The 24,913-nt window shown below is 46.2% G+C and overlaps 1 protein-coding gene across 3 annotated transcripts in view; it reads left to right on the top strand.

Annotated features, from left to right (window-relative positions):
- Syk (spleen associated tyrosine kinase) overlaps window positions 1-24,913 on the top strand; it is a 68,730-nt gene that overhangs the window by 2,595 nt on the left and 41,222 nt on the right. The window contains exon 1 of one of the 3 annotated variants that reach the window (XM_045131126.1): window positions 15,379-15,512. The exons of the other annotated variants lie outside the window; for them this stretch is intronic. The gene's annotated coding sequence lies outside the window, so the exon portion shown is untranslated. Of the gene's footprint in view, window positions 1-15,378; window positions 15,513-24,913 lie in introns of those variants that run through there. 3 annotated transcript variants of the gene reach the window in all.

Raw genomic sequence — 24,913 nt, 5'->3', positions numbered from 1 at the left:
AAAAAATAGCAATTTAGGTTTTAGTGGAAGTTTTAAAATATCTACACACTAAGTACTTCTTTATTTATTTTTTCCTGAAATCAACAAGCAAAGTCCACTGGCTGGAGAGATGGCTTAGCAATTAAGCGCTTGCCTATGAAACCTAAGGACCCTGGTTCGAGGCTCAATTTCCCAGGACCCACGTTAGCCAGATGCACAAGGGGGCGCACGCGTCTGGAGTTCGTTTGCAGTGGCTGGAGGCCCTGGCGCGCCCATTCTCTATCTGTCTCTAACTGCCTCTTTCTCTCTCTGTCACTTTCGAATAAATAAATAAAAATAATTTAAAAAATTTAAAAAAAACAAAGTCCTAGCAAAGATTGTAATAGATTGTCTACCTTAACTTAGTCTCTTTATCTTAGTATTCTACCTTGGATTTGAATACTGGGCAAAAGAGGTTTTTCTATGCAGATACTGTGGGAAGACTGAAAAAAAAAATAGCAATAAGTAGATGGGGCTGGGAAGATGGCTCAGTGGATAAAGCGCTCACCGCTCACGCTAGTGAACTGGAGTTCAATCTTCAGACCCCATCTAAAAGCCTAAAACTATGGAGGGCTTCTGCAATCCCAGCACACTGAGGGCAAGATGGGAGGTGGAGACAGGAGAATTTCCCAGAACTCATGGCCATGGTGAGTGCAGCAAAGATCCGCAGACTGAGAATCCTGAGAAGGAAGCCCTGCTTCATATGAGGCGGACAGCCCAGCCACAGAGTTGTCCTCTGACCCCACCGCCGCACACGCCGAGGTGTGTGTGCACCTGCAGTCACACACAAACACGTGCACACACACACACACACACAACAACAACAACAACAACAGCAAATAATTTTAAAAAACTAAGCTGACTGGATTTTAGGCAAGATCATGCATTTCGATATTATGTTATTAGGGACATTGTCTATGTCCTTATGACCTAGACACAATGTTATCTTGAATCCATTGAGGTTTCTTTTCTTTTTATCTTTTAAGATCTATTACATAGCCTTGGATGGTGGCATCTGCCTTTAATCTCCATTTGGGTGCAGAGCAGGCAGGAGGATCAGGAGTTCAAGATTATCCTCGGCTATATAGCAAGTTGAGGCCAGGCTGGGCTAGGTGAGACCCTGTCTTAACAACAACAAACAAAAATTAATTTTGTTAAATTTTGCTCTGTGTCTCCTAAAATTCACTGGATGAATTTGAATCTTAAATAGAATTAAATGTAGTTAAAACGAAAGATACACAAAGAAAAAAAAAAGAATCCTTTTCTGTTACAATTGGCAGATCAGAAGTGACTTTTGGGCTGGGGAGACGGGTCAGTGGATAACATAAGGCCCAGAGTTCAGATCTCTAGAAGCCATGTATGTGCAAAGGTGGCCCAAGGGCAAGCCAGCCAGCTACGAGTTGCTGCTTCTGTGAGTACTGGGCTCAGGTGAGAGCCTGGCCTCAGCACAGTGAGGGTGCAAGTGATGGAGGCCTTCACACGAGCACACATGCACACACGCACCCCCACACAGAAAATACATGCATGCATGCATACCTGCCCGAAACAATGACCCTCTCTGCTTTCAATTATTAGAAAGGGAGGCCTCCAAAAGTCAGAGGGTGGGAAATGGAGACAATTGGGAGTGTTGGGGTAAGAGTAGGCAGCTGATGTGAGGGGAAAGAACAATGCTACTTACTTCTGGGGCTAGGACTGGAAACCAGGGCAGCTGCCACCCATCAGGGCCCCTGAAGCTCTGGGAGGGAGTGCGGCCCATGGCAGACAGAGACTGCAATGCTGAGTCAGAGAGGAGACCCGGCTGGCTGGGGCCGGTAGGTGAGGGGAGGCTGGCCTGGGGTCTAGGTGACTGATCTAGATCCTGCTAATGGGCAGAGGGGCCCCAGGACAGGTTTTAGAGAAATATACACTTTAAATCCTGGTCCTATGTGCCTAGGCTGTCTACAAAACATACAGAAATATCCAGTATGCACAGAGCCTTAGGTGCTCTGGCAAGAGGCCCCGCCCCAGAGCCCAGATGTCCTTGCTCCCACAGAACCTTGCAGGCTACTTCTGGAAGCACAGGGGACACCTTGCGTAGGTAGGGTGTGCTTGGATATAGGTGGACTGTTGTGACTCTTCTCATCTTACGTGCTGAGAGTACTTTAATTCATTGATCAAAATGCCTTGAAGTCACATTTACTCAACAGTTCGTAGATAGTGGCTGGGTTGAGGTCCCATTGGGTTCATATCCCCTTCTCAGTGTGTTCTTAGAGCCTTAGTCAAAGTTCATTATTAAACAGGCATTTATTCTCTTAGCTAGGAATAGTCAAGTGAGTTGTGCAGTAAGTGAAATAACTTGCTTTTCACATAAAATCTGGGGCTGGGGAGATGCTCGGTAGGTCATGTGCCTGCCATACAAGCATGATGACCTGAGTCTGGGTCCCCAACACTCATATGAAAGCCTAGCTGCTGACACAAACTCTAATCCCAGTACTGCCCACAGAGGCGGAGGATCCCTGGGACTTGATGATTGGTTACTGTAGCCAAATTAGTAAGCTTCAAGTCCAGTGTGAGACCCTGTCTCAAAAAACACAGTGAAGAAGGACTGAGGAAGACATCTGATATTGACCTCTGGTCTCAACACACATGTACATGTACACACGTACGAATATGCACACTATCCTAGAACCCACGTTAAAAGAAACAATTCAGATGCAGCAGGCAGCCTTAAGCCACCCTGTCCTCCCTGTCCCCAGCCTTCCTGCTCCCCTCCCTCAGGTCTCCACACTCTAGCTCCTCTTCAATGTGTGTCTGTCTTGCTTGATGACTTTCCAGGAGAGTGGCTCCCAGTCCACTGGTGGCTCCCTCCCGCATGGCGCAGGGGCCTGTTTTCTGTGACACTTTTCCATCCGTCTTCTTTCCTTTCCTCTGACTCACAGAGGCTGCCTGTGCATGAGGTAGATGTCCACCACTTCCTTCTCCACTGACAGCAATAAGACGATGACAGCCTTTTCTGTATGAGGGAGCCCCATGCGCTGGGACAAGAAGAGGCTTGCTGTAGCTGGGTGGATGCATCACAGGCCTGGGCATCTTGTTCCTTGTCACCTTCATTGTCACCTCCTGATCCTGTGGCTCACACAGGAAGTGTGTCTGAGAAGACACTGCAGTGAAAGCCATGCTGGTTATCAGGACACAGAGTGTCCGGAACCCTCGGTTTCTTAGAAGCTCATTCTAAGATGCAGAGGGTGTTAGAAGTGGCCGTCTCATAATAACTCAACCTGCCGAGCAACAGGGAGGCCTGGGAAGGTCAAGGGATGTTTCTGGGACTTGAACTCTCTTACTTATCTATGTCTAATCTAGAAAAAGCTAGCCACCACTGCATGAAGGAGGAAATGGGATTCATTGCCTAGTCTCCTTTCACATTTATTGATTAATTGATTGATAATTGCATACATGTATGTAATGTATTTTGATCATACCAATGAACATCTTTTCCTGCCCCCCCCCACTCCTGTAGAACCATTTCTTCCCAACTAGCCCCTCTTCTACATTTTTTAAAGCATACCTTTTTAAGGGTTGGAGGGATGGCTTAGCAGTTAAGAAACTTAAGTTAGGAATACTTAAGGAACAAAGAGGACCCAGGTTCAACTCTCCAGGACCCATATAAGCCAGATACACAAGATGGTGCATGCATCTGGAGTTTATTGGCAGCAGTTGGAGACCCTGATACACACATTCTCTCTCTCTTTCTCAGAGAGAGAGAGAGAGAGAGAGAGAGAGAGAGCCTTTTGCCAGTGCCAACAAACTCCAGATGCATGTACTACTTTGCATCTGGCTTTATGTAGGTACTGGGGAATCAAATCTGGCCTGGCAGACTTTGTAAGCAAATACCTGTAACCTGAACCACCTCCCCAGCCCCCCTTCTCCTTTGATGTCTTATTTTCATGACTCACTATGTTAACTTAAGGTTTCAGGGCACCCGACAGTCACTTATTCTCAGCACTTAGGCCAGTTAGGAGCCTCTGCTACAATCTCTGCCTATGCTTCTCTTGATGAGTGTCAGGGTTAATAAGTCTAGGACAATGAGGACTTGTAGCAACCATGTTAGGAGGTGAGTTTTCATCAGCATGGGTTAGAGTAAGAACTTGCCTCAAAAGTAAATTTATAAGGGGCTGGATAGGTGGTTTGGTATTAAAGGCCCTTGATTGCAAAAGCTTGCTGGACCAAGGTCAGTTACCAAACACCCACGTAAAGCCACTTTGCAACAGCAAGAGACCCAATGAAAGTGGGGCACAAACACCTTGTGGTGGTCATCTAACTTCCACACACATGCTATGGCATGTGCATGCCGCCCCCTCCACCTCACCATCCAGCAATGTTTGTATGAATGTGAAATGAACACACAACATGTAAAATATGATTTAATGGAGGGTCAGAGGGATGCACTTGAGTGCTCCCCAAAGCGGCTGTACTATCAACTTAAATTTTTTTTTAAATTTATTTGAGAGTGACAGAGAGAGAGAGAGGATGGGTATGCCAGGGCCTCCGGCCACGGAAAACGAACTCCAGATGCATGCGCCCCCTTGTGCATTTGGCTAATGTGGGTCCTGGGGACTCGAGCCTCAGACCGGGGTCCTTAGGCTTCACAGGCAAGCGCTTAACTGCTAAGCCATCTCTCCAGCCCATGTACTATCAGCTTTTATTTGGGTTGAGGCAGGCAAAGCTATGGAGAGTCAGACCATAAGACAGGTCATGAGTTTTATCAGATCAGACCATAAGCTGTTTGTTTATGCTGATTTCATTGGAACAACTTTGGAGAAGCTCCATCCAAGGTGCACAGCTTTCCTTGTCCCAGGTTGAGCTTGTGCAAATGTTACCCTCTTGCCAATTAGCTTGATCTCCATCACCCCACATAACACACAAATAGATAATAAATAAAAAGAAAATGTGTTAGGAGCATCTGCTGTGTTTGTGTGTGTCCCCTTCCACTGGGGTTAAATTTACCTACAAGTGTGTTATCCACAGTAAGCAAGAGGCATGTGGAAACTCATGTGAAAACACCTTGTAGGGAGCACTTGCATAGTGGATTTCATGTCTCTTGGTGGGGGGTGGATATATTTGGGTGCATCCAAGGGATCTATGTGACTGGGCTTGGTGTGAAGGCAGGGGTGTGATTTCAGGACATTTGGGGAACCTGTGTGAGGTGGGGTTTTATGTGAAGGCAGGGGTGTGATGTCAGGACATTTGGGGAACCTGTGTGAGGTGGGGTTTTATGTGAAGGCAGGGGTGTGATTTCAGAACATTTGGGGAACCTGTGTGGGGAGGGGCCTGGTCGAAGGCAGGGGTGTGATGTCAGGACATTTGGGGAACCTGTGTGAGGTGGGGTTTTGTGTGAAGGCAGGGGTGTGATGTCAGAACATTTGGGGAACCTGTGTGGGGAGGGGCCTGGTGTGAAGGCAGGGGTGTGATGTCAGGACATTTTGTGTGATGTCAGGGCAACTTTTGTGAAGTGGGGCCTGACTAGAAATCCTTAGGTCACTGCACATCATGTCATGGCAGTCTTTCCTGTATGAGTCTTGAGTTCCCACAAGAACATTGTGATAGAAGGAGCACCCCCCTCTGTTCCTGGCTTCGGGTGTACTGCTTGCTCCCATATACCACCATTTACCCCTCCAGACAGCCAGTACAGGCACTTTGCCTTGAATATCCAAACTGCAAAACCCGCTTTTGTTCATAAGCAGTCCGTGGGGAGAATTTCACTACAGGAATGAAAAGGTGACTAACCACTGTGGTTGTCACCCTAAGGGACAGAACCATTGTTGCCTGAGTGTATTATTGTCCTGAAGGCTGGGCAGGGGAAATACTACGTGTTCTCAATGGTTGGAAAAGAATGGGGAGATTGAAGGTTTAGGATTACTTTCATTCCCTTATGTAAACTATTGCTTTGATGTGGGGTATAGCCTGGTCATTGGCACCTTCTCAAAAGAAGAAAGAAGGTAGATAGTGTCATTACACCCAGCTGAGCTTCCTGTGTTTGCAAAAACACGTTCACAGGAGCTCCTTCCAGCATATTCTCAGTAAATCCATCAGTGCCTGTCTCCAGAGGGAGAGCATATTGCTTTGTTCAGTGCTCCTGTCATAAAGAGGTGCAGCTAGCTTGAATGGCAGAGAATTGATGGTCTGAACATTTTGGAGGCCCCGAGTCCAATGTCAAGGTGTGGGTGAGAGGGAGACACTGTTCTAGGCCTCCTGTTTCCTTGTCTTTCAGAAGGTGGTCTTCATCATCACGTGGTATTCTCTCCCTCTCTCCTTCCGTGTGTGTGTGTGTGTGTGTGTGTGTGTGTGTGTGTTTCTGAATTTCCCCTTTCCATCAGGATATCAGTCATACTGTACTGGGGCTTACCCTCAGGACCTAGTTTTAATTGAATCACCCGGTACATCCCCTATCTCCAAGTAAAGTCACACAGGTAGGTCAGGAGGTTAGGATTCCAACATTTGAATCAGGCAGCAGAGCTGGGGGAGCAGCTCAGCCCATGACAAATGGTTGAGTGAAGTTGGCATTCCCCTCATGATGGTTTTTCCACATCACCAGCTAACACCAGGGTACCAAGATGGAGTGCGGGAGGGGCCGCTGTCTGGCCCTCTGAAAGAGCAAAAGGGACAGATGGCTACAGAGCGCAGTGTACCTGACAATCAAGCAAGGCTCCTTAAAATGCATCGAAATGCAAGGCTTCTTCCAGTTTCAATTAACAAAACTGAGAATGAGAAAATTAAGGTGATTAGGTAAGTGAAATCCCAAGAGGTCTGGGAAGGCCGCCTCAGGGAGTAGAACAGCATCCAGGTTCCAGGTTAATCGGTGTTGGTTGTGCACCTCAGAGGAGGGCAGCCAAGGTTATGAAATAAACTGGATAATCATATGGAAAAAATAAAACTTTGCTCTTTTCATGGAAATAAATTCCTGATTGAACCAAGAATAAAATTATAGTGATAAGATCACAGAAATGCTGAAAGGAAACAAGAGTGAGTTTTAAATAATGGTGGGGTAAGGACGCCATGTCAAGTGTCGTAGAGAATATGAGGACAAAGTTGGTGAATATGGCTTCATAATATTTAATCAGGTATTTATATAACAAAAGACATATATATATATATATATGTATGTATGTATGTATGTATGTATGTGGAAAATCCTATAGGAAATATTTATTTTTAGTGTTTGTGGAAAAATGCCAGTAGTTTAATATATAGAGCTCTTTTAAATCAGTACAAAAGAAACCATAAGTAAGTTGTAGGGACATTTGATAATAGCTTGTGAAATTGAAAGCACACACCGATTCAACAACTTTTAGGAACTTCTTACACGCACAGCTTGACCGAAGTAGGTACATGTGCTGAAAACTGTTTATTCTAGCACTTCATCGGTACCAGCAGAAATAAAACAGCAGTGGGGAACCTGCATCAGCGACAGTGCAGGGGGCATGGGACCTGTGGCCTATTTTATTTTATATTTTTGTCAACCATAGAGATAACCAGATTAAATTAATGAAACAGCAAGACTTAAGATGCTACTATGTTGTTTTTTTTTTTTTAGCCATGTGTATGTTTATGACTTGTGTGTGCATGGATGCATTCATACCACGGTGTGTTTGTGGGGTCAGAGGACAACCTCCTTGGGTGTTTCTCATCTTGGCGTTTTTTGGGGTTTCTCCTTCTTGGGTGTTTGAGACAGAGGCTTTCTCGTTGCTGCTTCTGCCAGCATTGGCATTCTTCTGGCTCTTGTCTCCCATTGCTGAAGGCCCGTTGAGATTGTAGCCTCATGGGTCACTTTGCATGGGTGCAAGCTTTCAAGCAAGAGCCTGCAAACCACTGAGCCATCTCGCTAGCCCTGTCTTTGTGTGCTCTAAAACTCATGAATGTACATAATGATGGAGTTTGTGTTGGACTGTCACTAACTATACATACCTGCCTGATGTGTGTGTGTGTGTGTGTGTGTGTGTGTGTGTGTGTGTGTGTAAACATGTGGAATGATCTGGAAACACCAGATCCCAACTGAGCCACAAATTATGAGAGGGGTTAAGCACTGATTTGGAGGAAAGGCCGAGCCACCCGCTGTCACTGTGCACCTCCTCTGTAGTAGTTCCAGAGGCTCAAGCCTTTTCCCAGTTAGGAAAATCATGATAAAATAGGCCTGGCTGGAGGACAGAGTGAAAAATGAGACAGAGAACTAATTTTGAAACATGGTATTTGTCACAAGTGCTAAAAACAAAGAACCCATTCTTGTATTGAGCAAACTCAGTTCCAGATAGACGTGGCCCTCTGAATGCAGGTGCCATAGCTCTAGAGGACAAAAAACACTGAAAAACACTTCTCCCATCCTGAACTTATGCAGAGTGTTTTTCTTGCTCCCTGTCAGTACTGTGGATGCCCATAGCCCAGGGTGCATTAGTACTCTAGCTAACGTAGAGGTAATGAAAGCATGTGGTACGTGTGTCCTGTGAAAATGCTATGCCACGTTATGAAAGGGACCTGAGCAGCTGTGGATCTGGGTTCCTGGAGAGATAATGGTTAGGAGCCACATCTTGGAGTTCTTACTGAGGACGATGCATTCCTGAGAGAATAGAGTAGCTTTTGTTTAAGAGATTTTGACAGAATGGAAAATCCTAAGTACTTGCTAATTTCTCTGCTGTTAAAAAAAAAAAAAAAATCCAGTGCCAGAGAGAAAGCCTTGCAAGCACAAGGACCCGAGTTCAGTCCCCAGAGCCCCTGTGAAAATGCTGCGCTGGTAGTCCCAGTGCTGCAGAGTCTAAAACAGGGGGATCCCTGGAGCTCACTGCTCTACTTGGCAAGTCTCCGGCCAGTGAGATGCCTCTGTTCCAAAAAAGGTGCTTAGTACTATTGAAACAGCACCCAAGCATGTCCCCTGGCCTCCACAGGCTTGTATATGCTCAGTCCAAGATATTTCCTTGCATTTTTGGAGTATGAACTTCTATGCATCTTGAAAGGTAAATGGGAAGAGGTGTCATCAAATTGAAAATGACTCACCGATTGAGTGACTCTGTTCTGTTCTGTCCTGTCCAGCCCAGGAAAGCATGACTAGTTTCTGGGAATGAGCCATATTGGCTCTCGTGAGAGCTCTAAGTATCGCTGCTAGGGTGTGAGGTGGGCTGCAGCTGGAAGTCCCCTGACGTGCGTTTGTTGAAGTGAAGTGAGTGGAACCAGAGCCATCACGAGGTCACAGGGCCTGGGGACCCTCTCATACTGGGTCGTGCAGTCTTCTCTGGCTCTAGCCCTTCCTTACTGTGGCACCCAGGAGATACATGAAGCTTGTCTAACTCTGGAATTCCTGTGTTGCTTAATTTGAGCAGAGATAAGAAAGACAGCACAAGAGGAGCCTCGTTATGGGGCCTGTGGATTATAGACTTCCTCCCTCCCATGATTCAGCCTGACCTCAGGAAGTGCAGCAGCCCTGGAGTCCCCTCACCCTCGGCCCAGCTAGAAAAGCCACCAAGGCTGTCCTAGAATGACAGCGTGGCCTGAGGAGAAAGTTCAGTTGGTCAAGTGCTTTAAGCATGAAGACCTGAATTCAATTCCCAGAACCCATGTGATAATGCCCATGCCATATGGCACACAGCTGTAATCCCAGCACTGGGGAGGCGGAAACCAGAGGTTCCCTAGAGCTCACTGGCTAGCTACTCTAAGATGATTGATAAGCTCCAGGATAATGAGAGAAACAATTTCAAAGTAGGTGGTTGGCACCTGAGGAAGACACCCAAGTTTATCCTCTGACTCCAGATGAACGTGCACACATATAAGTGTGCCACACATGTACAAACCTGCACTAACACCACACGCACACACACACACAAAAATAATGTCCAAAAATTCAGGATGAATCAGTCTTGAAATGGAAGGGCTTTCCTGAATGACACCTTTACCCTGAACCATTTCTCCTCCACTTGGCAGCTAGATGACTGCCCTGACACTGAGAGGCCTCAGGTCAGCTCTGCCTAGGCCAGCTCAGAGACCGTGAGCTCGCTATTGAGGTCATAGTTGCAGACAAATGGTTCTCTGTCCAGGATGCCTGCTGGGCTGTCCTAGAGGGCTTCTTGGCACTTCGGGGCCTGACCCCTAGAGACAGCCAATGTTGGAGCTGGAGCCCTGCCACCAGCACTATAAGAAAAGTTTTGGAACCCTACTCAGGGTGGAGAAGCCTTGTCCTCACTGAAGCTCTTCTGTGACCTTGGCTGAGAGAGCCAGCTCCTGGGTCCCTGCTTGCCAAGCATGTATGAGGACCCACATTTCTCTGCTCCTGCGAGTTTGAGTGTTGGAGATCTCAGTTCTGTTGCATGACTTCTCCTGGGGAGACATGAACAAATGTCTACTCATTCCAAAGAAACCATTCAGACTGTCGTAGTTTGAGTTGGGAAAGTCCATGGGCTCTTATGTGTTTGAACACTTGGTTCTCAGCTCCTGGCACTGTTTGGCAAGGTTATGGACTTTTGCGAAGTGGAGCCTTGCCGGAGGAGATGGGTCACTGGGGTGCGCCTTGAGGCTTTATAGCCAGCTGTGGTTTGATACTGTTCGCCCCTTCCAAACTCATGTTGAAATTTAATTCCCATCATGGCACATTTGGAGGTGGGGCCAGTGGGAATGACCAGAGGCATGGCTCTTTCCTTCTCTGTGGACCAATCCCTCCATGAAACTAGTAGACCAGTTGGAGTGGGTTATCCCAAGAGTGAAGAGTGAGTCTTCCATAGAAGCCAGTGTGGCCAGACGTCTCATACTTCCTGTCTCTCACCGTAAGTTGCTCTGCGTGACCTAAAGACTCTGTCAGCAGGAATGTCAACAGCAGATGCATCCCCAAGGCCAAACCAAACCTTTTCTCTTAACAGAACCAGTCTTTGGTATTCATATAGTAAAAGAAAGCAGACCAAGACGGTGCTCACAGTTCAAGGTTTGTAATGTCTGGAATTGCAGTTTGTCTTTCTACTTCTTGTGGTATTCTCAAAGAAGATGGGCCAACGACGGCTTTTACTTTGTTAGAACTCAAGCTGTCTGACATGTTGATATACATCTCCTGGGGCCACTTAACAGTGGCTTGGTATTTTGGGTGCTAGGGAAATAACACAGTAGGAAAAGTGTTTGCCCCTCAACTATGAGTTAGCCAAGTTCACACCCCAGTACCCCACATAAAAGCCTAAAGCTGTGGTGGGATTCTGTAATGTCAGCAAGCCTAAGGCAAGATGGGAGGCAAAGACAGAATTTCCTGAAAGATCATGGACCATCCTGCCTGGCTAACCAAGCAGTGAATGACATAAGAGACCCTGCCTCAAAATGAGGTGGATGGTGAGGACCAACCCCCAAAAGTTGTCACCTAACCTACACATGCATGCTGGGGCACACATGTTCCTGCACTCACACACTTGAACACAGGCACACACATATACATCTACATCTGTCATGCTCACACTCTGAAAAAAAGTGCATTTGGCATTTTTATGTAGGAATAAAGTCTCCCTGGGAATAGTTAAGGCTCAATAAGAGCAGCTCTCCGTGGTGTTCTGCTTCTGCCAACCTCTCTGAGGTTCATGGGCAGCCAGAGCCACAGCGCTGGTGAGCTTGGATCTGCTGAGCATGTTGCTTCACCTGGCACCTCCTACACGTCGGGAATAGAGTTGAAGTGCTGGGATATTTGTCATCTTTCTATCACGGTAACACAATACTGGAGATAATCAATTTATAACTAGATCAATTGATTTTGGCTCACAGTTCAGAAGGTTCAAGTCCATGGTCTGAGCCTGTGGAGTGGACCAGGAGCTGCACTGGGGGCAGCTAAGTGGGGGCTGACTGACAGAAGTGTGGTCTTGGCTAGCAGCAGCACTGTATGAATTTTTATAATTTGGGTCAGAAAGAGGCCTGATAGCTAGGTTAGGATAAAGGCAACTTTTGTTTTTCAAATTTAATTTTTTTTTGTTTTTTTAATTTATTTATTTGAGAGTGACAGACAAAGAAAAAGGCAGAGAGAGAAAGAGAATGAGCACACCAGGGCCTCCAGCCACCGCAAATGAACTCCAGATTGCATGCACCTCCTTGTGAATCTGGCTTATGTGGATACTGGGGAATCGAGCCTCGAACTGGGGTCCTTAGGCTTCACAGGCAAGTGCTTAACCGCTAAGCCATCTCTCCAGCCTGGATAAAGGCAACTTTGTCGAAGCCAGGATATGCTTGTTTTGTCTTAAGTGGGTATCAAAGAATCAGGTGCATTTCTATTCACATATCACCCAGTGGCTTTACTCATTCTGGGTGTGTTTAGGAATCGCAGGAACACAGAGGGTCACTCAGAAGCTGTTGTGACAGTTCTAGCTCAGGACAACAGCAGTCAGGCCAAGCCCACCCCAAGGATGGGTGCTGCAGCTGACATGAGCTCATGTTCTCTGGATATATGGAACAGCAGAAACGCAGTATCTGGTGAACAGGGACTTGTGAACATGCTTTCTTCGGAGTACAGTCACTTCTGGCAGTGAGGGTCACCTGATCCACCATCACAGTAACAAGGGCAACCCCTGCCTTCGTAGCACCAGGGCAGCCTTGAGCTGGGTTTGTGGCTTCTTCACAGATCTCTTCTTAGCCACGCATATGCATGCTCTCTCGGTCTTACAGATGAGTCCTGCTCAATGCTAGGTACATAGGATGTGGCTTAACCTGGTTATCAAGATGAAAAGAGAGGTTTAGAGCACAAACCTTCAAGCTGGAGAGGTGGCCGTGTTGGTAGAGTGCCTGCCTTGCAAGCATGAGGACCTGATTTCAATCCCCATAATCAATGTTTAAAAAAAAAAAAAAGCTGGGTATCCAATTGAGGCTACTTAGTTCCAGGACAGTTAGAGACCCTGTCCCAAAAAAAGGCTTCCTGGCCTCCGTCTGCACACATGCACACACATATATACACTCATGCAATAGCTCAAGCCCCTCATTTTAAAGTTGTTTCTCTTGCCTTAATTTAGATCTCAAATTTTCTTAAAGCTTGTACATAAGAATAGAATCAAAATAATAAGGCCCAAAGTGTCTCCATAATTTGGGGTAAAGGTATAATTTAATGGTAAGCCTGGAAGAAAATAGACCTGGGCAGGACCTAAGGAAGTCAGAAAAAGATTTGCTCACTGTATGGCAGTAAACCAGGTGTTGTCCAATCCATGGGCCATCAGCTGCATGCATCCAGAATAGCTATGAATGCACCCAAAACAGTTGTAGAAGACAGAATCACATCACAACGTCAACTACAGGGCATCAGCATACACAGGGTACACTGGTAGAATTGGAGGCAGAAATAGGCAAACCTGTTAGGTTTGGAGGTGTCAGTTTTCCCACGTCTGTAACTGGCTGACCAAACAGAAAGCCAGAGAGGACAGAGAGGCCTGAGCTACACTGTTGGTTAACCTGATGTTCAGAAAATGTTCGCTCTTACAACACAAGAACACATTTACTGCAAGCTCATATGAGCTATTTACCAAAACAAAGTGCATTCTTTATGTTATCATATTTGAATTTAGAAAGTCACTTAAGGTCTATTTTTAGGACATAGTAAAGTAAATATTAATAAGAAAAAACATGGCTAGAAAGTGAAGGGTGGACTCCTATATAACCTGTGAGCCAAAGATGTCTCAAAAGCAATCTTTAAATATTTTGACCAGCATAAAAATGAAAATGCAATCTACTGGCATTTTGAAGTTGTGGCTAGAACAGTGTTTAGAGGGAAATTGCTCAACATCCACCTGTCTGTCTGTCTGTCTGTCTGTCTGCCTATCTATCTATCTATCTATCTATCTATCTATCTATCTATCTAGCTACTACATATGCCTTAACCCATTTTGTGTTGCTATAACAAAGTAACTTGAACCAAACACTTAATAAAGAAAAGAGATTTATTTTTACTATCAGCTTATGGGACAGAAAACACAAGTTGAGGCAGTCACAGCCTGAGAGGGACTGGAGATGCAACTTATTATGGCAGATGGTCTCACATGGTGGAGAATGTACTAAAATTCTCTGTGGAAGTGACCCAACATGTGGCATAACCTCACTTTATAATAACCCACATTCAAAAGAACTAATTCAGTTCTGGGGGCTTTAACTCACTTCTCTGAGATGGGTGTTAATCTTTCCTAAGGAAGTCTCAGGGAACTAGAGCCCTTGATCTAGACCCCCACGCTTAAAAGTTCCACACCTCACTATGCCACACTGGGAACCAAGCTCCTAGCATGTGAACTTTTTTAAATTACATTTTTATTTTATTTTTACCTTTGTAATGAAAGAGAAAGAGAGACAGAGAGAGAGAGAGAGAGAGAGAGAGGATGGGTTTGCCAGGGCCTCTAGCTACTGCAAACAAACTTCAGATGCATGCGTCACCATGTGCATCTGGCTTACGTGGGTTCTGGGGAGTTGAACTTGGATCCTTAGGTTTCATGGGCAAACGTCTTAACTGTGAATCCATCTCTCCAGCCCCCAGCAAGTGAACTTTTGAGGTATGCCCTTCAACCACATACAAACCAGAGTTATATTCCAAAAAATGAAAGAAGTAGATGAAGGGCTGGAGAGGAGACCCAGAAGGTAAGACTGCTTGTTGCACAGTTGTGAGGACCTGAGTTCACTTCTCAGTAGCCATGTGAAAAGTAGCATGACCGTGCACCTATAAACTGAGGGGGACAGGGACAGGAAAATCACTGGGGACCCCTGGTCAGCCAGCCTGACTGAAAAATGGCCTTGGGTGCAGTGAGAGGTTATCTGAGGGAAATGAGGCAGAAGAGCAATGCAACTGGATACAGGCATCCTTCTGTGACAGGGTGTGCTCATCCTCTCTCTCTCTCTCTCCCTCTCTCTCTCTCACGCACACACACATACCACACACCTGTGCCCAAAATGGAAACAGAATGTATAGATACTTAACATCCCACACAAGGAAACTATGAAATTCTAGCAAATTAAGACAGAGCCAGAAAGAAAAGGAGCCATGGGACTGAAAATGGGAAAGCAGAGAAAAACTGATAAAACCTACAATGGTTCTCTAAAGTTATCAACAGGATGACTAAACAAGGAAAATAGAAGAGAAAATCATCAACACCCCAAGACAGTGTGTTTCAGCAGAAGGTCCGGGAAGGGTGTGTCTCATCTGATGGAGGAGGAAGGGGCACCCCCCTGGGTGTCCTACCCTGTCCAGCTCCCTATGTTTGTGTGGGAGCCATGTCCTCAGACTCAACTTGTCTTGTGTATGAGATTAAAAGAGGCCCCTCCTACTGGGGGCCCTAGCACTTCTGCTTTCTGACTTGTTTTGCATGCTGGCATTTTGAGGAAAAGCCACTTCCCTAGCTACAGACTCCAGATGACAGCAGGAAGCCCTCCACTTGCTCCTCTTCTGCTTTCTATCCTTCAGCCATCTCCCTTCTAAAAGACTTCGAGCTGTGTCCTTCCCTGTCTTCATGCTGTCTGGCTCCTGTGTCCTCGTGTGAGTCCACTGAAGGAAGGTAGGTCGGATATGAGGGAATCAGATCTATTCAGAACCCATAACCCCAGGCCTCTGGCACTGTGGCTGGGTGGGCACCGGATGGATATTGTGCCTCATGATTGAGGCTGTGTGTGTTTTGTCCCTGTGCCTACTGCATTTTCTCACCCAGAAGACGCCCTCCTGGAGCAGTGGGTTCAAGGCACTTACCCTCCTCTTGCCTGTACTTCTTGTGTGATGCTGTCCTCTCTCTCCTCTGTGTACACTCATCCTTAAGCACTGGGTGGAATTTATGTCTCAAGTTTATGAAAGATACAGTTATGAAATCTCAAGAGACCATTGTAAGCATCTGGAATATTTTACAGTCACAAGTCTATCACAAGTATTTTTTAATTAGTTAGAAGACAAATAATGGTGAGTTTTTATCTACGTACGTGCCCTTTCTGTTTGAGTCGTGTGGTGTGCTGTCTCTAGGTTGAGGGGTGGATAAGTAAAAATAGTGCCTGAAATCTATAGCTCTAGCCAGGACTCTTTCAGCTCAGACAGAAGTCACATCTGCCTGGTCACAGCTGTCCACTGGGGCCTCAGCCCAGACTTCCCAGCTGGGGTTCTCTGGAAGGAAGGTTCTTGGGACTGGAGTAGGCTCAAGGGGAGTGCTTTTCATCTGCCCTGAGTACTTGGTCAAATATGAGAAAAGTAAGATACAGTAGGCACTTTCATCATGAATTCTTTGGCTGGTGCTTGGTTAGTTGTTGATATTTTCCCCCGGAGGAGAGTGGAGGATGATGTGCACAGGACACAGAAGATGATATAGAGCACAGGGATTACCTTAGACCTGCCTAACATAAGCCACAGCTGTGCCTGGCTCTCTTCTGCTCGGGAGAGTATGAGAGGGACGGTGCTCAAGGGCAGCCTTGGCCCAGCGTTCAGAGGCTGACCCACACAGACTTCCTGTCCTTTTCCTCTTTGTTTTCTTAAGTCTTTGTGTGCGTGCCTGTGTGTGTGCACACGCCTGTGTGTTGATGCAGGCACGCATGTGCCATGGCATGCATATGGAGGACAACCTAGGACGTCAGTCCTTGCCCTCCACCTTGTTTGAGGCAAGGTATCTTGTTCACGATTGCATATGCCTGGCTAAATGTCCTGCAGACTTCTCATGTCTCTGCCTCCCATCTCATGTAAGAGCACTAAGCTTCAAGAAGCATGTGCTGCATCCCACTTCACATGGCTTCTGGGATTCAAACTCTGATCCTTCTGCTAGCCTGGCTGCCACTTTACCCACTGAGCATCTTCTAGCCCAGTAGCTCCTCTGATCCCACCTGTGTGCATAGGTTGAGAGGATGCCCAGAGTGGAGTCTACAGCAACTTTCTCACCCCAGGTCCCATTGGGGGGGAGAGTCTCATTAACTTCTGCCTGTCTTAGGGGTGTTGAGATTGGGCTCATCACCTGACCTGCCAATTCAGGAGTGAAGGAGCATGGTCAACTCATTCCAATCTCAAGCAGTGTCATTCTGGGGAAGGAAAACTTGGAGCGTGGCAGAGGTTTGCAAATGTTATACTGCCCATAGTTTGATGGGCCTCTCTACTGAGTCACAGCTGATCTTGGGAGCTTTGTTCCCAGAAATAGAACCAGGACACTGTGGACTCTACCATGAGCTAGAGTTGGCTCCAGAGAAGTCAGCCTGCAGGTGGGCTTTGGTAGGTCACTTTGAGAGGCAGGAAGTATGGATGGTAGGGGGATCAGGACACATATAGTCCTCTGGATGAAAGGCAAGATATCTGCTCCATTTATTCCACAATGTTCTATCTATGTGTTGTCAGGGAGACAAGAAGGTACATTTTTGGTCCCACATAGCACTTAATGTACTAACTAGCTCACAGTAGCCATTCAACAGGCCTGTAAAAGGAATGGACAAGTTAAATTAAATGCACTTAGCTGGACTGGTTGCTTATCTGTAAGCAAATATGTTAGTACCTATGAGGATGTCAAGCATTCCCTTCAGGTCTTCTTTTTTAAGAATCTTAAACCCTGAGCTTCAGTGTTTTTATTTATATATTTGAGAGGGGAGTTTCTTGATTCTGCAGACAAACTCCAGATGTATGCTGTTTGTGCGTCTGTCTTTACATGCGTACAGGGGACTTGAACCCAAGTCATCATAAAAGCAAGCAATGCCTTTAGCCACCGACCCATCTCTCCAGCCCTCTGCATCTGTTTTAATGATGACCAGGTAGACATGGGAAAGGGCATCCAGGGTGTCCCTGTGGAGCCCGAGGATGTCTGAGGGCTGGTTAGGGCAGATCAACCTCTCCTGAGTGCATGTTCGGAGCTTTCAGCTTTTACTGAAGGGATATCAAATGAATTCACTTCTGTGGGTTTTTCTTTGCATGTCTGTGAGATGTGTGTGAATGTGTTCACATGTAAGGGCCATCCATGTAAATATATGCATGTAGAGGCCAGAAGTGGACATTGGGTGTCATCCTCAGTTGGTGTCCACATTAGTTTTGGAGTCCAGGTGTTTCTTTGAACTTAAAGTTCACTGACTCAGCTAGACTAGCTAGCCAGCCCTAAGGACCCTCTGTCCCTGCCTTTCCAGCACTAGGATTATAGGGGCATGCTGCCATGCTGGGCTTTTCCATGGGAGCTAGAGATCTAGAATCAGGTCCTCATTCTTGTGTGGAAAGCACTTTACCCACTGAGCTGTGTCACCAGCTGTAAGGTCAGGAAGTGCTTTTGCAAATTGCAGCAACCACTCCATTTCTACATTATGGTAAAACCAGTGGTGTTGCCCCCCTTCGCTGCCTTTTTGCTTCTGAAATGGTATTCTGAGAAGTCTTCTGTGTTTGCTGTGCAATGCAACACAGGGGCACACTCAGACCTGGCACCTATGTAGTGTGACTGATGCCTAAGCAAGGCACAGGGAGATCCTGTGTAGGTTTTCCAGAGAACAAGCCCACTTGTGCTGAGGAAACCAGAGGGGTGCTGACGTGGGCCATTCAGATCAAGCGTGCCCTGAGTTTTGACCTTCCTTGCTGAGGCCTCACAGCTATGTCCATGTGTTGTGTGTATGGTGGGATCCCACTGTGGGAGTCTGCACAAGCCCTGAACGCTGGGCAGAGTGGTCCAGTGTGGTCAGCTGTAAAGCTGAGTGCTCTTGGGTGGCCTTTTCCCTCATCATTTCTCTCACACTAGCCATTCCCTTCTTAGCTAGCCTCCAGATCTCCCTCTTAGACTTGGCTCATTCCTCTTTTTTATGAAAATGATCTAACCCACACAGGAAGTTTAAACTTTTAACCAAGTCTTAGTACTTAATTTTCTCAGTTTAAGGCTGTGAAGAAAATTCCCAGATACACTTGCACAAGGCTGCTTTGCGTTGGCAGGCTGTGCGGTTTTGAGTGTAGTAAACTTACATTTGCTTTTTCCCGATTTTGTTCCCCTACATGGCATGGATTGCGCAGAAATGACCCTCCTTAGAGAGCTGTTTTCTCTGGTCATTGGCTGTGTTACACCAGGCACTCTCACGCCATGGGGATTGGAAAGTGATCCACGGTAAATTGCAAAGTGCGTTGGAAATGCTGCTGCGGGGCCCTGAAAGGCTGAAAGTGGGTGGGGAGCCCCACCTGCAGGAGCCTTTCATGCTTCAGTGATCCCTTTGACCCATAGGTCAGAGGCCCTTTGATAAAAAGGATAGAGATGCTAATAAAAATTGAGCAGTGTACAGGCTTGCCTCTTCCATTCTGGTTCATGTCAAGCCAAGAAACACTGAAATTAGTAGATGTAATGAGCAAGGTTATTCTGTTTGTATGGGAGGTAAGCTATAAGAGGAATGGGTTAGTGTTGTTGAATGTGTAAGGACAATTTATATGAGATATTTCTTTAAGCAGACACACACACACAAAACAAGGTTGTGGATTCCCTGGTTGATAGCAATGTAGCAAGAGGACCATCAAAATGTAACCTAGTTTCTTCAGGAGCAGTGGTTCATAGTTTGCACCGTGTTGCAGGCAGCTCTATAGAATGTTACCAGCTCACCTCGAAAGTTGCAATTGTGTTTGGTTTCTTTCATAAGAAGAGACCAGCCAGGCATGCATGGTGGTACATGCCTTTATCCTAGCACTTGGGAGGTAGGAGCATTGCTGTGAGTTCAAAGCCAGCTTGTGATTACTTAGTGAATTCCAGGTCAGCCTGAGAGGGGGGAATAAAAAAGAAGAGAACAAGAACAGAGTCTCAAGTATTAATAGTGATGACATGGAGAGGGGAGAAAAGAGAGGCAGGTGCTATGAAGACATTTGAGTCATAATGCTTCTGACAGAAAGTCAGCCGGGCTTTATTCATCTTTGATCCACAGTTGCTAAGTTCTGGGCTCGGATACTGAGGCCATCAGGACTTGCAAGACTCAGGTAGATGATGCAGGGAAGGAAGACTGGGTGAGGCTGGTATCATTCCCAGAGCCTACCCTAGACATGGGGTTTCAGGTCCTTCCTTTGGGACCTCAGTTATGACTTCCCTCCCCTCTCAGCCAGAGGTTAGATTTTGGCTCTGCCAAAGCCGGGCCTCTAACACCTTACTGGCTCATTCTCAGCTCTGTGGGACTTGCTTGTTAATGATTCATTTAAATATCATGATTGCTTCTGCTAGCCAGCTATATTAATATGTTGTAATAGTTGCCTGTTGCTCTATGACTGATGGTCCTATACTCAACAACTTCAAACAGCAGTCATCATGCTGCGTGGGCACCCCTTACCTGAAAATCCAAAATGTCCCAATCTGATGCCACAAGTAGAAAATCACACCATAGAACTTTGTTCCAGGCACAAAAATGATTAAAGGCTAACCTGGGATAGAGTGAGACCCTACCTCAACCCCCCCCCAAAAAAATCTAAAAATAGAAAATAAAAGAAAAAAAAGATATTATAGGGATGGAGGGATGGCTTAATGGTTAAAGTGTTTGCCTGCAAAGCCAGAGAGCTCAGGTTCATTCCCTAGGACCCATGTTATCTGGATGCACAAGGGGGCACATGTGTCTGGAGTTCGTTTGCAGTGGCTGGAGGCCCTGGCATGCCCATTCTCTCTCTTTCTTTCTCTGTCAAATAAACAAATGAACAAGACATATAAAACAAAAATAAATTTCATATTTAGACTTTAGATATGTTATTAGGTTGAGGTAAATATTCCTCAACCTGAAAAGCATTCCAAACTCTAAACAATTCCACTCCCAAGCCTTTCAGATAAGGGACATTCACCCTGTGGTGTGCTGCTCCCCGGGCCCATGGGTGAGACATTTGAGACAGCTCTGTGCTCAAAGACTGGTGGGTCCCCGTCAGCTGTGAGCCTGGCTGTGGTCTCATCATCATTATTTGAAGGCTGATTGAGTGGGGGGGAGGGCTGGAGGGTCCTCCTCCAAGGTGCTTCTGTGGCTGCAGGGTCTCTGCTGACTGCTGGAGGCCTCACATTATTACCACATGACCTTCCCACATCCTCCTGACCTCAAGCTACATAAGCCAATTGTATAGCTTTGTCCTCACAAGTGAGACTAAGGGAAAGCTATAAGGCTTTGACAGATATCCCACATGTCATTCTACAATCAGCCAATCCATATGTGAGAGTGGGAACCCTCTGAGGTACATTGGGTACCATCTTGGGGGCTGTCTGCTATAGAGACATTTTAACTCTCCACTGCAAACAAATTATTGGGATTTACTTGGATACTAGAGAGTCCAACTCAGGCCAGAGGCTTTGCAAACAAGTGCCTCTGACTTAGAGATAATCTCTATTCTGAGCAGTGAAAAAAAAAAAAAAAAGACAGTAAGTAAGCACATTCACCTTAATATAATGTCTGTTTCAGTGGCTCTGGGGATTATAGCCAAGAATAGAAAGTTCTAAAGCCAAGATGAGTCATAAGCAGGGTGGGCAGGGCCAGGCTGTTATGCAGTTTCTCATTCGTGCTGGATGTTGCTCTTCAGGGGACAAAATTTCCTCTCTCTAGAGTCATGGGCTCCACCAGACAGCTTTTCCATATCCAAGCCTCCACAACTAACTGCCTCTAGAAATGTTATTTCCTTGATGAGTTCAGCAACTCTCAGAAGCTCCGACCTAATGGAAACAAGTACAAGGCTATTGCTCTCTGTCTCTAAAGACACTGCCTGACAAGGTTGTCCAATCTTAATTCATATGAAAGGATAAAGGTCAGACAGCCTTTATCCTGGGCCTGGGGAAATACAACATGAATGTGTAATGGGAAAGAAAGTTCAGAAGTCAGGCAGTGCAAATGATACACAGTAGCTGAAATTGTACATTTGGGAAACAGAAGGATGTCCCCCAGATACCACAGTTCATCTGCATGTATAAGAATTCATTCAGGCTGGAGAGATGGCTTAGCAGTTAAGGCGCTTGCCTGTGAAGCCTAAGGACTTTCATTCGACTCTCCAGGTCCCATGTAAGCCAGATGCAGAGACATAACAGTACAAGTCCGCACATGTCCACAAGAGGGCACACATGTCTGGAGTTTGATTGCAGTGGATGGAGGCCCTGGTGTGCCATCTCTCTTTCTCTCTCTCTCTCTCTCTCTCTCTCTCTCTCTCTCTCTCTCTCTCTCTCTCTCTTGCTCTCTAGCTCTCTAGCTCTCTTGCATTCAAAAGAGAATTCATTCTATAGGGTCTCCAAGACCTTTGGTGGGGATATCAGAGCTGGAAAAATAATCCTGTGAAAGAAGTGTATCCATTACTTTCTTGTTGTTAGGACAAAGTAGGAAGAAGCAACTTAGGGAGGGAAAGGGTCTATTTCAATTTATAGTTTCAGGGAGAAGTCTATGGTGGCAGGGAAAGCACGGAAGGAGCACAGCGCAGGCCTCACAGCATCACGTCAGTTGCGAGGAAGTAGAGTGAGAGATGAATGCTTGTGCCTATGTAACTTTCTCCTTTTTGTACAGTCCAGGACCCCCAGCCTGTGGCATGACACTGCTTACAGTTATGGTGGGTCCTCTCATCTAAACCAGTCTTTTCCAGAAAATCCCTAACAGGCATGCCAAGAGATTCATTTCCATGGTGATTCTAAATCCTGTCAAATTGACAACCAGAAGTTAATCATCACAAGTTGTATGCACACTTTCCTAACCCATACTGTGTCTTGTGAGTAGAATGATACCCAGGCAGCCCCTTCCTGGTGTTATGAAGGGTTTTTGGGAAGAAAGTGTTTTTCTGGGCTCAGTCTAGGCCTCAGTAAACTAGCCACCAATCTTATGTTGGCATGTCTTTCCCTCCCACCCCTTGCAGCCCTGCATGACCTTGTCCTTCTCTTTGCTCAAAGCTCTCACCCATGAGGTGCTGATTGGTATGGTACCTACAATCTCCATTCATGACTGATTTGTTGTAGGGTCACCCAGAGCCAAGACAGACACCAGCAGTGCCTGCTTGCAGTGTCAGCTCTGCAACCAGGATTCCTGCCTTCTAGGCTAGGAGGCACCACCCCTAAGTAACACACAGACACACATACACACACACACACACACACTCTCCACTCAGTGTTGAAGATGCTAGGAAACTAAATAAGGGAATACTTGTTCATCTAAAACATTAGTGAAAAGATTAAAGCCATAGACATTACACATCAGATTTGTGATCAGGCCACAGAAGCTACCAGTGCTTCCCAGTCATGAGTACCTTTGCCCCAGTGAATACTTGGCAATATCTGGAGATGGCTTTTGGCTTTTATAATTGGGGAACAGAGTGTCACTGGATCCTTTTAGATGGAGGCCCGAGATATTACTGACTAACCTGTAGTGGGCAAGATAGCCTCAGTCATCCCCGCATACACGCACAAGAGAGGATAATCAGACTCCTTATGCCAAGGTTGAGCAGCCTTGAGGTATCACAGTGAAGGGTGCTGAACATGAACATATAGAACACTGGGGATTCACAGCTAACTTAATATGTAAATAGAGGATGTGGAAGGTGTTGTGACCACATGTGAAAGGGAAACTTCTCATTCTTCCAGAGCCCAGCACAGATGCTAGCAGCTGAGGTGGTCCACACTTATGTTAATGGACCACTGGGACAGACCAAAGACATAGAGGCAGCATTAGTAGTATGCACAAGAGGGGCTGTCCAACATGACCTTGCATGGGTAAGGCAAGGATCTGAGCATTCTGGAAATACTGTTACTGGAGAACACGCTGACCAGGAGTGGCTACTGTGAACAGGCATTGGGAAGGTATTTGAGGGGAGCAGACCTGAAGTGTGGGTCCTGAGAATGCTGGATGGGTAGGGCTGATAGAGAAGAGGCTGGGAAGCTAAGGAGAAGGCCTTTTCTGTCAAAAGAATTGAGCATGTGCTGGTGGGTTTTATTCTGGTAAGAATTTGTGAGCTATGGCAAGAACTAATCCACAAGCCTAACACATCAAGAAGGCTGGATGTGCTGGTCGCCAAGATTCTAAGCCAGCAACTGGACTTTTAGCCCTTGTGTTAGGAAAGCAGCAGAGATTCATGGTAGAAATTGTAAAAAGGAAAGGGGAGCATACTTCCATTGAGCAGACACTGTGGAGATGTGGGACTTTAAAAAGAAAGAGCCCATGCTTCCATTGAGCAGATACTTCATGGAGATGTGGGAAACCCCAAAACATGAGCCAGTTGAGATTTCCAGTAAATGTCGGGGCAGGCACCACACATGCTGTTTTTGTTAAATGGTCTAAGAAGGTACCGGAAGCTGTCCTTGCAGCCACACTAACCATTGCCTCTGAAAACAAGGCACTTCCTCTTTCACGCCAGCACCTGGGCTATCTCCAGTGTAGGCAGTCAAGATGGTTGCTGGACAAGGACAGTGCTGACCCTGAGCTCAGGTTTGTTTGTTTGTTTGTTTTTTTCCCCCCACCATGGAAACCTGAAGCAGCCGTGGGCCTGGGAAGGAAGTGAGATGTACCATGCAGGATGGTGGTGGAGGCTGTGGAGCACCATGGAGGACAAGGAGCGGCCAGTCAGAGGGTACAGAATCACAGCTAGACAGCACAGAAAGGCTCTGCTGCTGTATTACATAGTGGCTTGAGTATAACCAATAGTAACCTATTAGATATGTCAAAGAAGCTAACTGGAAAATTTTGAAAGTTCTTACCACAAAGCAATCATCAGTGCCTAAAGTGTGACGACTGCCAGAAACCCTGGTTTGCTAATCACTTACCTTATATATGTGTCAGAGTACCACATTGGATCACAATGTGTGTATAATTATATGCTGATTAAACTAAATGAACCAAAAAGCAGGTAAAAGGGAGTGGGCAAGTGGCATGTGCCCAGAGGGGTCTGCACCTTGTCGTAGCGTGCCTTGTCTCCTGCCAGTGTGCTTCCCCATGGAGTTCATGGAACGGAACCAGCAATGATGTGAACATTGCTGACAAAGTGAGGATGAACATTCTGTAGTTCTGCAAAGAGGCATGC

This window comes from Jaculus jaculus, chromosome 12 (genome assembly GCF_020740685.1).
Source record: "Jaculus jaculus isolate mJacJac1 chromosome 12, mJacJac1.mat.Y.cur, whole genome shotgun sequence".
Taxonomy (NCBI): Eukaryota; Metazoa; Chordata; class Mammalia; order Rodentia; family Dipodidae; genus Jaculus; species Jaculus jaculus.
The sequence above is the reverse complement of the archived record's forward strand: the minus strand, read 5'-3'. Positions and strand labels throughout refer to the sequence as shown.